This window comes from Macaca nemestrina, chromosome 16, assembly GCF_043159975.1.
Source record: "Macaca nemestrina isolate mMacNem1 chromosome 16, mMacNem.hap1, whole genome shotgun sequence".
NCBI lineage: Eukaryota > Metazoa > Chordata > Mammalia > Primates > Cercopithecidae > Macaca > Macaca nemestrina.
This window is the reverse complement of record NC_092140.1, coordinates 16,795,899-16,808,979: the sequence shown is the minus strand read 5'-3', so window position 1 is coordinate 16,808,979 and position 13,081 is coordinate 16,795,899. Positions and strand designations below refer to the sequence as shown.

At 41.0% G+C, this 13,081-nt stretch overlaps 1 pseudogene; it reads right to left on the bottom strand.

Annotated features, from left to right (window-relative positions):
- Positions 1 to 503: 503 nt before the first annotated feature.
- LOC139359068 (heat shock protein HSP 90-beta-like) lies at positions 504 to 6,461 on the bottom strand (annotated as a pseudogene).
- Positions 6,462 to 13,081: the final 6,620 nt, after the last annotated feature.

Below are 13,081 nucleotides of genomic sequence, written 5' to 3'. Positions count from 1 at the left end.
CCTGATAACTAAAGTGTTGGGCACCTTTTCATTTGCTTACTGGCTATTCATATGTCTTCCTTTTTTATATAAAATGGCATCTTCTTTATTTTGCATAGATGAATTTCAGAACAAAATTTTAAAAACCCCACAATACACAACATCCAAGCCTGTTGTCAAATTAGGGAGGAAATGGGGCTTGATGCCCTTGTTTCCTGCCTTAGATACAAGGATGGGAGAGAAAAAACACTAGGCATCATCGGAGTGAGGCAGATGGGACAGGGCCACTCAAAGCTGTGGTGGGAGCCCTGAGAACACTACACAGAGTGCACAAGGTTTCCAAGCGTGATCTATTTCCTTTCCTGATCTATTCTTTCCCTGTGAGACACAACCTCATTGCCCTCAAACTGAAGGATCTCATCAGGAACAGTAGCAGTGGGTTCCTCTGCTGTCACTTCATCTTCATTGATACCAGGCCTAGCTTGATCATGCAGTAGATGTAGTTGGAGTGGGTCTGTGGATCCTCAAGGAAGAAGTCAGAAGAGCAGCTTGGTTTCCAACAGCAGCACCACCCAGTCCTTGACAGCCTTGTCATTGTTGTCCACCTCAGCCTTCTGCCACAGCGTCTCCACAATGCAGTGGTCATGGTGATCACCAGGTGCCCTTTGGCCATCAGATAACCATCATAGAGGTGTCCCAAAGTACCTGGGCTTTCACAATCTGCTCCATAATGGCTGTCAAGCCATAGATGCTGGTCACAATGCAGCAAGTGAAGACTCAAGCCTATTGGAAACTGTCACCTTGTCAACCTTCTTATCCAAGATTATTTTCATGAACTTGCAGAGGTTCTCAAGCTTTACTTTGCACTCTTCCATTTTCTTCTTCTCCTCCTCACCTTCAGGTAGCTCCAGACCCTCCTTGGTAACTGAGATGAGGCCCTTCCCGTTAAACTCCTTGAGCTGCTGCATACAGTACTTATCAGTGGGGTTGGTATTATACACTACCTTAAAGCCCCGCTTCTGCACTCACTCCACGAAAGCAGAGCTGGCCACCTGTTCGTTGCTCTCCCCAGTGATGTAGTAGGTGTATCCTTCATAAAAAAAAAAAAAAAAGACATATTCTGACAGAGATGTCATCTCTTCTCCAGACTGGGAGGTGTGAAAGTGCAGCAGCTCAGACAGGTGTTGCCAGTTAGGGGAGTCCTGGGGGATTCCAAATTTTAGATTTTCAGAGAATACCTCATAGGATTTCTTGTAATTCTCTTTGTCTTCTGCCAACTCAGCGAAGAGCTCAAGGTACTACTTAACAATGTTTTCGTGAATGGCTTTCAAGATTTTGCTCTGCTGGAGCATTTCTCAAATGTTCAAGGGTAGATCCTCAGAGTCAACCATACCACGGATAAAGTTGAGATCCTCTGGTATCAGCTCATCACAGCTGTGCACGATGAACACATGAAGGATGTAGAGTTTGATGGTGTCTTTTTTCTTATTATTCCCAAAGAAATCAAAAGGAGCCTGACTGGCGATGAATAGCAATGCCCTGAATTCCAACTGACCTTCTATAGAGAAGTGCTTGACTGCCAGGTGGCCTTCCCAGTCATTAGTGTGGCTATTACGGAATTCTCCATACTTCTCCTGGGTGATGTAAACATGGTTTCTTGTCCAAATAGGCTTGGTCTTTAGTTCTTCCTGATCAATGTATTTATCTCTGATCTTCTTGGTTTTCTTTTTCTTATCCTTGCCACTGTCATCCTCCTCCTTTGAACCCACATTTTCAATCTTGGGCTTTTCCTCATTATCTTTATCCTCCTATTATTTCTTGCCTTTCTCTTCCCCTGCCTCATCATCACTGATTTCCTTCTCTCTTCCCTTCCTCAGATAGAGGGTGATGGGTTAGCCTATGAACTGTGAGTGCTTTTTCACTGCATCTTTGACCCATCTCTCTTCTAAGTACTCTGCTGGTTTTCTTTAAGGTGGAGGATCATTTTGGTACCCCTGCCATGGTCAGCACATACAGTGAAGGAACCCCCACCAGAGGACTCCCAGGTTCACTGTTCATCATCATTGTGCTTTGTGATCACAACCACTTTCTCTGCCACCACATAGGCAGAATGAAAGCCAACACCAAATTGACAATCATGGAGATGTCTGCACCAGCCTGAAGAGCCTCCATAAATCCTTTAGTATCAGACTTGGCAATGGTTCCCAAAGTATTTATGAAATCAGCTTTGTCATGCCAATGCCTGTGTCCACCAAAGTCAGGGTACATTCCTGAGGGTTGGGCATGATGTCCATTTTCAGCTCTTTACCACTGTCCAACTTGTAAGTGTCTGCCAGGCCCTCATAGAGAATCATGTCCAAGGCATCAGAAACTTTAGAAATCAACTCTTGAAGGAAAATCTGCTTGTTGGAATAGAAGATATTGATAATAAGAGACCTGAGTTAGGCAATTTCTGTCTGAAAGGCAAAAGTCTCCACCTCCTCCTCTTCATGGTGCACTTCCTCAGGCATTTTTAAAAGAAAAGCCTTACAAGTACTAGAGAGCAAGGTGGGTTGGGACTGTCCCACACGCATGGGGCACCAGGCTGTGCAACAGTGACTTGGAGCCCATATGTCTTCCTTTGAATTGAATTGTCTATTCAAGTCTTTTGTACATTTTTCAAAATGAGGTTATTGTCTTTTTATTATTGAGTTTTAAGAGTTTCCTAACATGCTCTGGATAAAAGTCATTTGTCAGATATTTGTGTTAGAAATGTGTTGTTTTTTGCTATTTTCTTAATTTTGTCTTTTGATGAGCACGCACTCATACACATACATACAGTGGAATACTGTAAAGTCTTAAAAACAAGAAAATGCTGTCATTTACAGCAACATGGATGGAACTGGAGGACATTATGCTAAGAGAAATAAACCAGGAACCAAAAGACAAATACTGTATGATCCCATTTATGTGCAGAATCTAAAAAAGTCAATCTGGTAGAAACAGAGTAGAAAGGTGGTTACAAAAGGCTGGGGGAAGGGAGAGAGATGGGGAATGGGAAGATGTTGATCAAAGGATACAAAATTTCAGTTAGACTGGAGGAATAAGTTTTAGTGATCTATTGCACTGCATGATGGCCACAGTTAATAATGTGTTGTATATGTCAAAATTGCGAAAAGAATCAATTTTTAATTTTCTCACCACAAAAAGAAAGATAATTTGGCATTATGGTGTGAATACCCCAAAAATGATGTGTTGAAAACTTGATTCCCGGTGAAGCAGTGTTACGAGGTGAGGCCTAATGGGAGACATTTAGGTCATGAGGGTTCTACCCTCACAAATGAATTGATGCCTGTTGTAAAAGGGCTTGAAACTGCAAGTTCAGTCTCTTGCTCTCTCTTCTGCCATAAGATAGGCAGCAAGAAGGCCTTTCCCAGATGCCAACCCCTCAATCTTGAATTTTCCAGCCTCCAGAACCATGAGCCAATACATTTTCTTTATAAATTAACCTACCTCAGGTATTCTGTTACAGCCCCACAAAACAAATTGAGACAGTTGGTGAGGTAATTAGCTTCACTGAATCTTTCTACAATATATATATAGAGCAAGACATCATGTTATACTCATACACAATTATTTTTTGTCAAGTAAAATTTCAAAAAACGTTTTAAAGTATGTTGTTCAGTGTCCTAATAATTGGTGAAATTCCCCTTCTCTTTCTGTTATTGATTCATAATTTAATTCTGTTATAGTCATATAATATTTTATATTACTTGACTCTTATGGATCTTATTAAATTTACTTTGAGTTCATTTATAGACTAGCAACAACCTACGTTGGTAAATGTTCTACATGTGCTAACAAAAAATGTCAATTCTGCTGCTAGTAGGTAGAATTTTTCATAAACATCAATTAGGTCAAGTTTGTTAATTGTGTTCTTCAGGTCTTACATAGCCTTACTGATTTTCTGCATACATTTTCTATCAATTATTGGGAGAAGAATATGGAAATTTCCTATATGATTTTAGATGTATTTATTTCTCTTTTTATTTACAACAGTTTGCTTCATGTATTTTGAAGGTTTTGTTTTGTTTTGTTTTTGAGATGGAGTCTTGCTCTGTCGCCCAGGCTGGAGTGCAGTGGCACAATCTCGGCTTATTGCAACCTCCGCTTCCCAGGTTCAAGTGATTCTCCTGCCTTAGCCTCCCAGGTATCTAGGTCTATAGGCACGTGCCACCATGTCCGGCTAATTTTTACATATTTAGTAGAGACAGAGTTTCACCATGTTGACCAGGCTGGTCTCAAACTCCTGACTTCAAGTGATCTGCCTGCCTCACCCTGCCAAAGTGCTGGGATTACAGGCATTAGCCACCACCCACCCTATTTTGAGGTTTTGTTATTAGGTACATAAGATTTTATATTATTGTTGGCAGACAATTGTCCATGGGTTGCTTGCATATCTACAGGTTTTCTGAACAAAACCAAGGCATTAACAGTCTGAGCTCTTTCACATTGTGATTATTTTACCTTTGTTTTTGTAAAATAGTTTTGCTGGGTATAAAATTATATGTTTATAATTTTCCTCTTTCAGTAGTTAAAAGATGTTGCTCTCCTACTTTTCCCTTATATTACTTCTGATGCTGCTGCCATTCTTAGCTTTGTTCCTGTGTATATATGTTCTTTCTTCCCTGCTGACTGCTTAAATTTTTCCCACTAAAAAAATTATTATCATATTGTATTAGTCCATTTTCATACGCTATGAAGAAATACCTGGGACTGGGTAATTTATAAAGGAAAAGAGTTTAATGAAATCACAGTTTCACATGGCTAGGGAGGCCTTAAAATCATGATGGAAGGTGAATGAGGAACAAAGGCATATCTTACATGGCAGCAGGCAAGAGAGCTTGTGCAGGGGAGCTGCCCTTTATAAAAGCATCAGATCTTGTGAGACGTAGTCACCATCACAAGAAGAGCACAGGAAAAACCCACCCCCATGATCCAATTACCTCCCACTTGATCCCTCCCATGACATGTAGAGATTATGGGAGCTACAATTCAAGATGAGATTTGGGTGGGGACACAGCCAAACCATATCATTCCATGTCTAGCCCCTCCCAGATCTCATGTCTTCACATTTCAAAACCAATCCTGCCTCCCAAACAGTCCCCCAAAGTCTTAACTCATTTCAGCATTAACTCAAAAGTCCACAGTCCAAAGTCTCATCTAAGACAAGGCAAGCCCCTTCCATCTATGAGCCTGTAAAATCAAAAGCAAGTTAATTACTTCCTACAAATAATGGTGGTACAAGAATCGGGTTAATATAACAGTTCCAAATGGGAGAAATTGGCCAAAATAAAGGGGCTACAGTCCCCACACAAGTCTGAAATCTGGCAGGGCAGTCAAATCTTAAAGCTTTAAAATGATCTCCTTTGACTCCATGTCTGACATCCAGGTCATGCTGATGCAAGACGTGGGTTCCCATGGTCTTGGACAGCTTCTCCCCTGTGGCTTTGCAGGGTACAACTGTCCTCTCTGCTGCCTTCACAAGCTGGCATTAAGTGTCTGTGGCTTTTCCAGGCACATGGTGCAAGCTGTCAGTGGATCTTACATTCGGGGTCTAAAGGATGGTGGCCCTCTTCTCACAGCTCCAGTAGGCAGTGCCCCAGTGGGGACTCTGTGTAGGGGCTCCCACCCCACATTTTCCTTCCACATTGCCCTAGCAGAGATTCTCCATGAGGGATTTGCCCCTGCAGAACACCCTTGCCTGGACATCCAGGCATTTCTGTACATCCTCTGAAATCTAGGCAGAGGTTCCTAAACCTTAATTCTTGACTTCTGTGCACCCACAGTCACAATAACACATGTAAGCTGCCAAGGCCTGGAGTTTGCAACCTCTAAAGCAATGCCTGAGCTCTACATCGGCCCCCTGTAGCCACAGCTGGGATGCAGGGTACCAAGTCTCCAGACTGCACAAAGCAGCAAAGCCCTGGGCCTGGTCCACAAAGCCATTTTTTTTCCTCCTAGGCCTCCAGGCCTGTGATGGAAGGGGCTGCCATGAAGACTTCTGACATATTCTGGAGACACTTTCCCCATTGTCTTGGCAATTAACATTTGGCTCCTGGTTACTTATGTAAATTTCTGCAGCTAGCTTGAATTTGTCCTCGAAAAATAGGTTTTTCTTTTCTGTTGCATCATCAGCCTGCATATTCTCCAAAGGTTTATGCCTGCTTCCTCTTGAACACTTTACCACTTAGAAATTTCTTCTGCCAGATATCCTAAATCATCCCTCTCAAGTTCAAAGTTCTACAGATCTCAAGGACAGGGGCAAAATGCTGCCAGTCTCTTTGTTAAAGCATAACAAGAGTCATCTTTGTTCCATTCCCAACAAGTTCCTCATCTCCATCTGACACCACGTCAGCCGGGACTTTATTGTCCATATCACTATCAGCATTTGGGTCAAAGCCATTCAACAAGTCTCTAGGAAGTTCCAAAGTTTCCCACATCTTCCTGTCTTCTTCTGAGCCCGCCAAACTATTCCAGCCTCTGCCTGTTACCCAGTTCCAAAGTCACTTCCACATTTTTGGGTATCTTTACAGCAATGCCCCATTACTTGGTACCAATTTATGGTATTAGTCCATTTTCACATTTCTATGAAGAAATACCCAAGACTGGGTAATTTATTTTTTAAAAAGAGGTTTAATGGACTCCAGTTCCACATGGCTAGGGAGGGTAGCAATCATGGTGGAAGGCAAAAGAGGAGAAAAGGCACATCTTACAAGACGGCAGGCAAGAGAGCATTTGCAGGGGAACTGCCCTTTATAAAATCATCAGATCTTGTGAGACTTACTCACTATCATGAGACCAGCATGGGAAAAAAACGCCCCCATGATTGGATTACCTCCCACCTAGTTTCTCCCATGACATGTGGGGATTATGGTGAAGCAGCATCATTCATCTGGGTGATACCTAAGGTTTGTTGACTCTCACCAAGGAAATCAAGGATGTGGACGCACAAGGAGTAAGGTTAAGAGCAGAGGTTTAATAGGTGAAAGAAAGAGAGAAGCTCTCTGCACAGAAAGGGATCCCAGAGAAAATGGGTTGCTGCTTCCTCAATGAAATGCAGAAGGTTTTATAGATGAGCTTGAGGAGGCAGTGTCTGATTTATGTAGGGCACAAAAGATTTGCCAGACCAGGTGTGCCATTTGTATAGTGCGTGAAGAAGCTGGCCACCCCACCGTAATCTTTTATTATGCAGATGGGTTCTCTATTTGTCTGGCACCGTGTTGCCTGTTCCTTTGCTGTACACATGGTGACAAAGAAAAGGGAAGATGAAGCTTCCATGTTGAACATACCTGGCTTCCAGGTAACCCTTTGCTTTTTGCACAGTTGCTGGCATTCGCCCCTGCAAGCTTCCAGCTTGCTTATCTATGTCTGCAGCTCGAGTTTCCAGACTGCTGTTTGTTAGAAAAAGAAACGATTTGGGGGCTGCCTTTTGTTAAAAGAGAAGCCTTGCCGAGGACTGCTTTACCCTCACTATCTGCCTAAGTAATTTCTAGCTCCTGTATCAATGGGAGCTATGATTCAAGATGAGATTTGGGTGGGGACACAGCCAAACCATATCAGATATACCCTGATGTAATTTTCTTCATGTTTCTTTTACTTGGAATTTATTAAGCTTCTTGGAAAATGTTGGGCCATTATTTCTTCAAATATTTATTTTCCTTTTAACCCCTTCTTCTAGGACATCAATTTCTTGTATTAGGCTACTAAAACCTGTTCCAAAACTCACAAATACTGTTCTTTTTGGTTTGGGTTGGTTTTTTGTTTTGTTTTGTTTTTGTTTTTGTCTTTTTTTCTCTGTGTTGGATTTCAGATTATTATTATTGCTGTGTTTTCAAGTTCACTAATCTTTTACTCTGTAGGTAGAATCTGTTATTAATTTCCTTCATGTATTTTTTGTTCTCAAATATTGTTGTTTTCATCAATATAACTTCAATTTGGATCTTCTAAATATATATTCCAAAAGTCTGTTTATCATGTCAAGTTTTTGTCTACCTTTTTGAGCCTATTGTTTATATTTATATCATTCTTTACTAATATTATTATTGATGTCTTCATTAGTTATCTAGGGCTGCCATAGCAAAGTCCACAAAATGATCTTAAACAAAATAAATGTGTTATCTTACAGTTTGAGAAGCCAGAGTATGAAATCAAGATGTTGGCAGAGTGGGCTCTTTTTGAGGACTATGAGGAAAGGATCAATTCCAAGCCTCTCTCTTTGGCTTGTAACTGGTAATATTCTTTCTGTGTCTCTTCACATCATCTTCCCTTATACATATTTTTCTCTGTGTCCGAATTTATCCCTTTTTAAAGGATACCAGTGATATTGGTTTAGGAGCTACCCTAAACCTCATGTTAACTTAGCTAATTACTTTTGCAATTACTCTATTTCCAAATAAGATCCCATTCTGAGTATTGCAATTTAGGACCTCAACATACAAATTTGGTGGGGCGGGGGATACAATTCAATGCATACAATATTATTTCTGCATGGCTTCTATTGTTTTATTTTTTCTGCTCATTATGGGTTGAATTTCCTATTTTTTGAATGCCTGTTTATTTTTGTTTGGATGTCAGATGCTGTGAAATGTACATTCATTATGGTTTGCTAGAGAATTTTGTATTCTTTTAAATATTTTTGTCTTTGTTCACAGACACACTTAAATTACTTGGAAACAATTTTGATCTTTTTCATGTTTGTTTTCAAGCTGTGTTAGCTGGGTCCAGAACAATTTTTAGTCTGGTTCTTCTTTACCCCATTACTGTGACAATATCCTTCTGAGGATTGTACTTGATGCTCCATGGGTGAGGAGGCATTTCAACTCTGGCTGGTGCAATCATTGAGGATGATTCTGTCAGATCCTTCCTGCTATTTTTTCCGGGCCTGATGTAGTTTCCTCACGTGCATGCACTGATCAGTACAGAGCTGAAAATTCAAAGGGATCTTCCCATGGATGTCTGGAGCCTCTCTATGTAGTTCTCTCCTCTCCATTCCTCTTCTCTATGAGTTCTAGTCACCTTGGGCCCCCTAGATTTTGTCTCCTCAACTTGAGTATATTGCTGAGCCTCTTCCTGCATTGCACCCTGTAAATGCCTTTAAGGCACCAAGCTGGGGCAAGTTTGGCGCTCATTTTGTTGCTTGTCCTTTTCTATGCTTCCCTTTGTCAAATATCTGGAAAAAAAAAAACAGCTCATCTATTTTGTCCATTTTGTTAAGTGGGAACATTAATTTGATCCTCTATGTCCTTCTGGCTAAAGTAGTCTTCAAATTTGATTTTTTTTATTTTCATTTAATGCCTATTTATTGAGCTGCTATCATGTGTCAGGCACTGTTCTAAATGCAGGGAAATGCATCAGTAAACAAGAGCTGATAATAATCCCAAAGAGTGTATAATGTGGGAAACCAAACACTAAGAAACAAATATATAAGTGAACTGTCGGATGGAATTGTGTGCTAAGAAGCAAAATAAGGCAAAAAAGGCAAACAGAGAGTGCTAATGCTGAGAGAGGATTGTAATTTAAAATAAAGTAGACAGGGAAGATGCTGCAGGAAAGCAATCATTACAGCAAAGACGTGGAGGAGGCAAATAAGCAAGGCATGGAGATGTTTGGGAAAAATGCTTCCGTTCGGGGGAGTAGGAATTGCAGAAGCCCGGGGGCAGGAGCATGCCAGGAGTGCTTAAAGAAAAACAAAGAAGCCAGTGTGGCTAGAATTGAGCGACTGAGGAAGGAGGGAGGGGAAGTAAGGTCAGAGTGGTCATGGCTGAGGATGGAGAGGCTGATCTTGTAAGATGTCGAAGACCATTATAAGCATTTTGGTTTTTATTTTGAATTATACAGAGGAGTAAAATGCTTTCACTTTTGTTGGGCAGGATCTCCTTAGCTATTATGTTAAGAACAGAAAGTCAAAGTGCAAGGGCAGATGTCAGGAGACCTTGGAATGATCTAGGCAAGAAATTCTGGTGATTGGAGACAAAAGGGGTAGCTGAAGAGGTAGTGAAACTAGCTAGATTTTGGATATATTCTGATGGTTGACAGGATTTGCTATTATTAAGTTTTAGGCTTAAGAAATGCCTCCTCCTCCGTTCAATGAAGTTTCAATATTACCTTGTAATACTACAAATAGAAGAACTAGAAGTTCATACTCTTAATGCTATTTTATTATGCTAGGCCAAACCCTGTGGGAGAGTCTAGAGGCTTCCTTCAGAGACAGTGACAGAAGCAGCCTTTAATGTGCTTCTCCTAGCAGTATAAATCTGCCATTGACTTCATTTTTATTACACACAGATCCCAATAAGTCTGTTTTGTAGTGCTTTTGACTACCTGAAACAGTAGGAAGACTATTTTTTAATCAATGTGCAAATGAAGAGGAGTTTATATTTTCTTCCAAATCTGACCTTGAATATTCTTTGTAAACACCTAGGTGGTATTTTAAAACTGTCAGCAAAATGAGTTCTTAAAAGTTATCCATGTATTTAAGCATTTGGGGGCTTTTCTGATTCTTTTTTTAGCTTATCTTTATTTGATTATATTTGTTTGGGGTTTCAAAATGTACCCCCTCCAGTTTTGCTGCTTAAGTCAAATATGGCTCGCTTTAATAAGATCTCTGAAGGCTTGATCATTTATTCATTTATTTATTCATTTCATTTATTCATTCATTAAACAGACATTTATGGAGGGATGCAGTGGCTCACATCTATAATCCCAGCACTTTGGGAGGCTGAGTGGGACTATAGCCTGCACCCAGGAGTTTAAGACCAGCTCGGGCAACAAAGTGAGACCCTGTCTCTACAAAAAATTTTTAAAATTAGCTGCGTGTGGTAGTGCATGCCTGTAGACCCAGCAACTTGGGAGGCTAAGGTGAGGGGATTGCTTGAGCCCAGGAGTTCAAAGCTGCAGTGAGCTATGGTGACATTGCGCTCTAGCCTGGGCAACACAGTGTCTCTAAAAACAAAACAAAACAGACATTTATTGAACAACTACTACATATCAGCCTCTGTGCTGTGCAGTGAGAGATAAACTATTTCTTAACTACACATTGCAAATTCCTAGTCCTCAAGGAATATGTTAATACATATAGAGTATATATATAATATACGATATGATAAAAGTTAGGGAAGTTAGTAGTAACCTGCTGGCATAGGAAAATTTAGGAGTACTTTTTATGGCAGTTTTGGGGATATGAGTTTTCCAATTGGAGGGTTGGAAGTACAGGATAAAAGAGTGAAGAATGGACATTTCCTGTGACAGCAATGTGTATAAAGGCTATGGGGTGGGGGAAATCATGATGTACTGGGGACCTGCAAGAGCTTCAGAATGGTTGGAGCTCTCCATTAGACTACGGAGCAGGGCTACTAAGGAGTCAAGCATAGGATAGATTATGAGAAAGGTTGCTCTGACTGCAGTGTGGACAACGCATCATAGGATGGCAAGATCAGAGACAGGGAGACCTGTTAGGAGACTGCTGCAGTTGCCTGGGAGAAGGATGCTTATAGCCTGAAATAAGCTACTGCCAGGAGGAGAATTAGAGACTTTCAAAAGATAAGAGAGAGTTCAAAGAATCAGTGTAATTGGATGTGTTTGTGGGAAAGAAAAAGGTAAATAAAAGTCCATGCTTTCTGACTGAGACACAAGGTAAAATAACAGTGCCATTGAGATATTGGGCATAGATGGTGAAATAGATTTTGATGACCTATGATGAATTCAGTTTGGAACAAGTTGAGTTTAAGCTGTCTGTGGATATCCATCTGAAGATGTCCACTGGTTTTATTCACATAGGTCTGGACCTCAGGAGAGACATCCTAGCTTGAAATATATTTGAGGGTAAGAGCATACAGATAGTCATTAGAGTTTTGAGGGTGGACGACATCACGGAAGAGGAGAGTCTGGAGGATTGAAGATGGGCCTCTGACATTTTAAAGGATTCACAAAGAAAAAGGAACCAGCAAAGGAGACTGTGATGTAGCAGCCCGGAGGTAAAAAGGAAATCACGGTATGAGAATGGAACTGCCCAAGGGGTTCTTGCTGCCTGCTGCACAAATAAAGACCACAACATTGTAGCAAAGAAAGTTTAATTGACATGAGGCCAGCCATGTCACAAGGGAGATAGAGTTAGTACTCAAAGCAATCCCCCTGAAGTCCTGTCTTTTTCAAAGGCAATTTGGGGAAGGGAGTGGGAGTGGTCACGTAATGGGTGCTTGCTGCTAACTGGTTGTGTTGGAGATGAAAACATACGGAGTCAAAGCTATTCACCTGAGCTGAATTGCTCCTGGGTGTGACCACAAGGGCAAGGTTGGGGAGTCCACATGGAGCCATCAGGTCCAGGTGGAGCCAGGGATGTCAGACATAAAAAAAACAAAAAAAAAATTTCATGAAAAGATATCTCAAAAGGCGAATCTACAGTAGTGGTATCTGCAGGAGTATCTTGTGACAGGTCCACAAAACTTACCAGAATCAGGCTCCTCTCTTCCCTGTAGCCTGGTGGCCTTCATTAGCTTTGCGAAGATAGTTGATGGTTGCGTTTTAAAGAAGGGCTATTATCATTTAAACCATAATCTAAATGTCTTCCAAAGTTAGCTTGGCCCAAAAGCCCAAGAATAATCAAGGGAAAGGCAAAACGAACATGGGTTAGATCAGATATGTTTTACTGCCATCATTTTCTTATTGTTAAAATTTTTGCAAAGTCTGTTTCAAGGGCAATGTGGAGGTGTGGAATCTGAAACAGGTAAGGACTTCCAGAAGTTGGGATAAGTCAACAGTGTTAAATTGTGATGAAGACTCGGGTAAGAGGAAGCCTGTAGAGCCATTGCATCTAGCAAAAACAAAGTCATCCACCTGTTCTGAACAATAGTAATGTGAATGAAGTAAGGAGCGAGGAGGCCATATTGTAGTGAATTGAGTGAACAGGCTATAAGCAAGTGGAGACAGCTGATGTATACTGCAAAGGAAAAGAGAGCACAGAGCCTAAGCTCACATGGGATGCGAGGCTCATGAAAGCCTCTGTTGTTGCAGAGGTTTCTTGAGGTGGGAGAAAGGTGACCTTGGTTAAGTGCTGATTAGAATG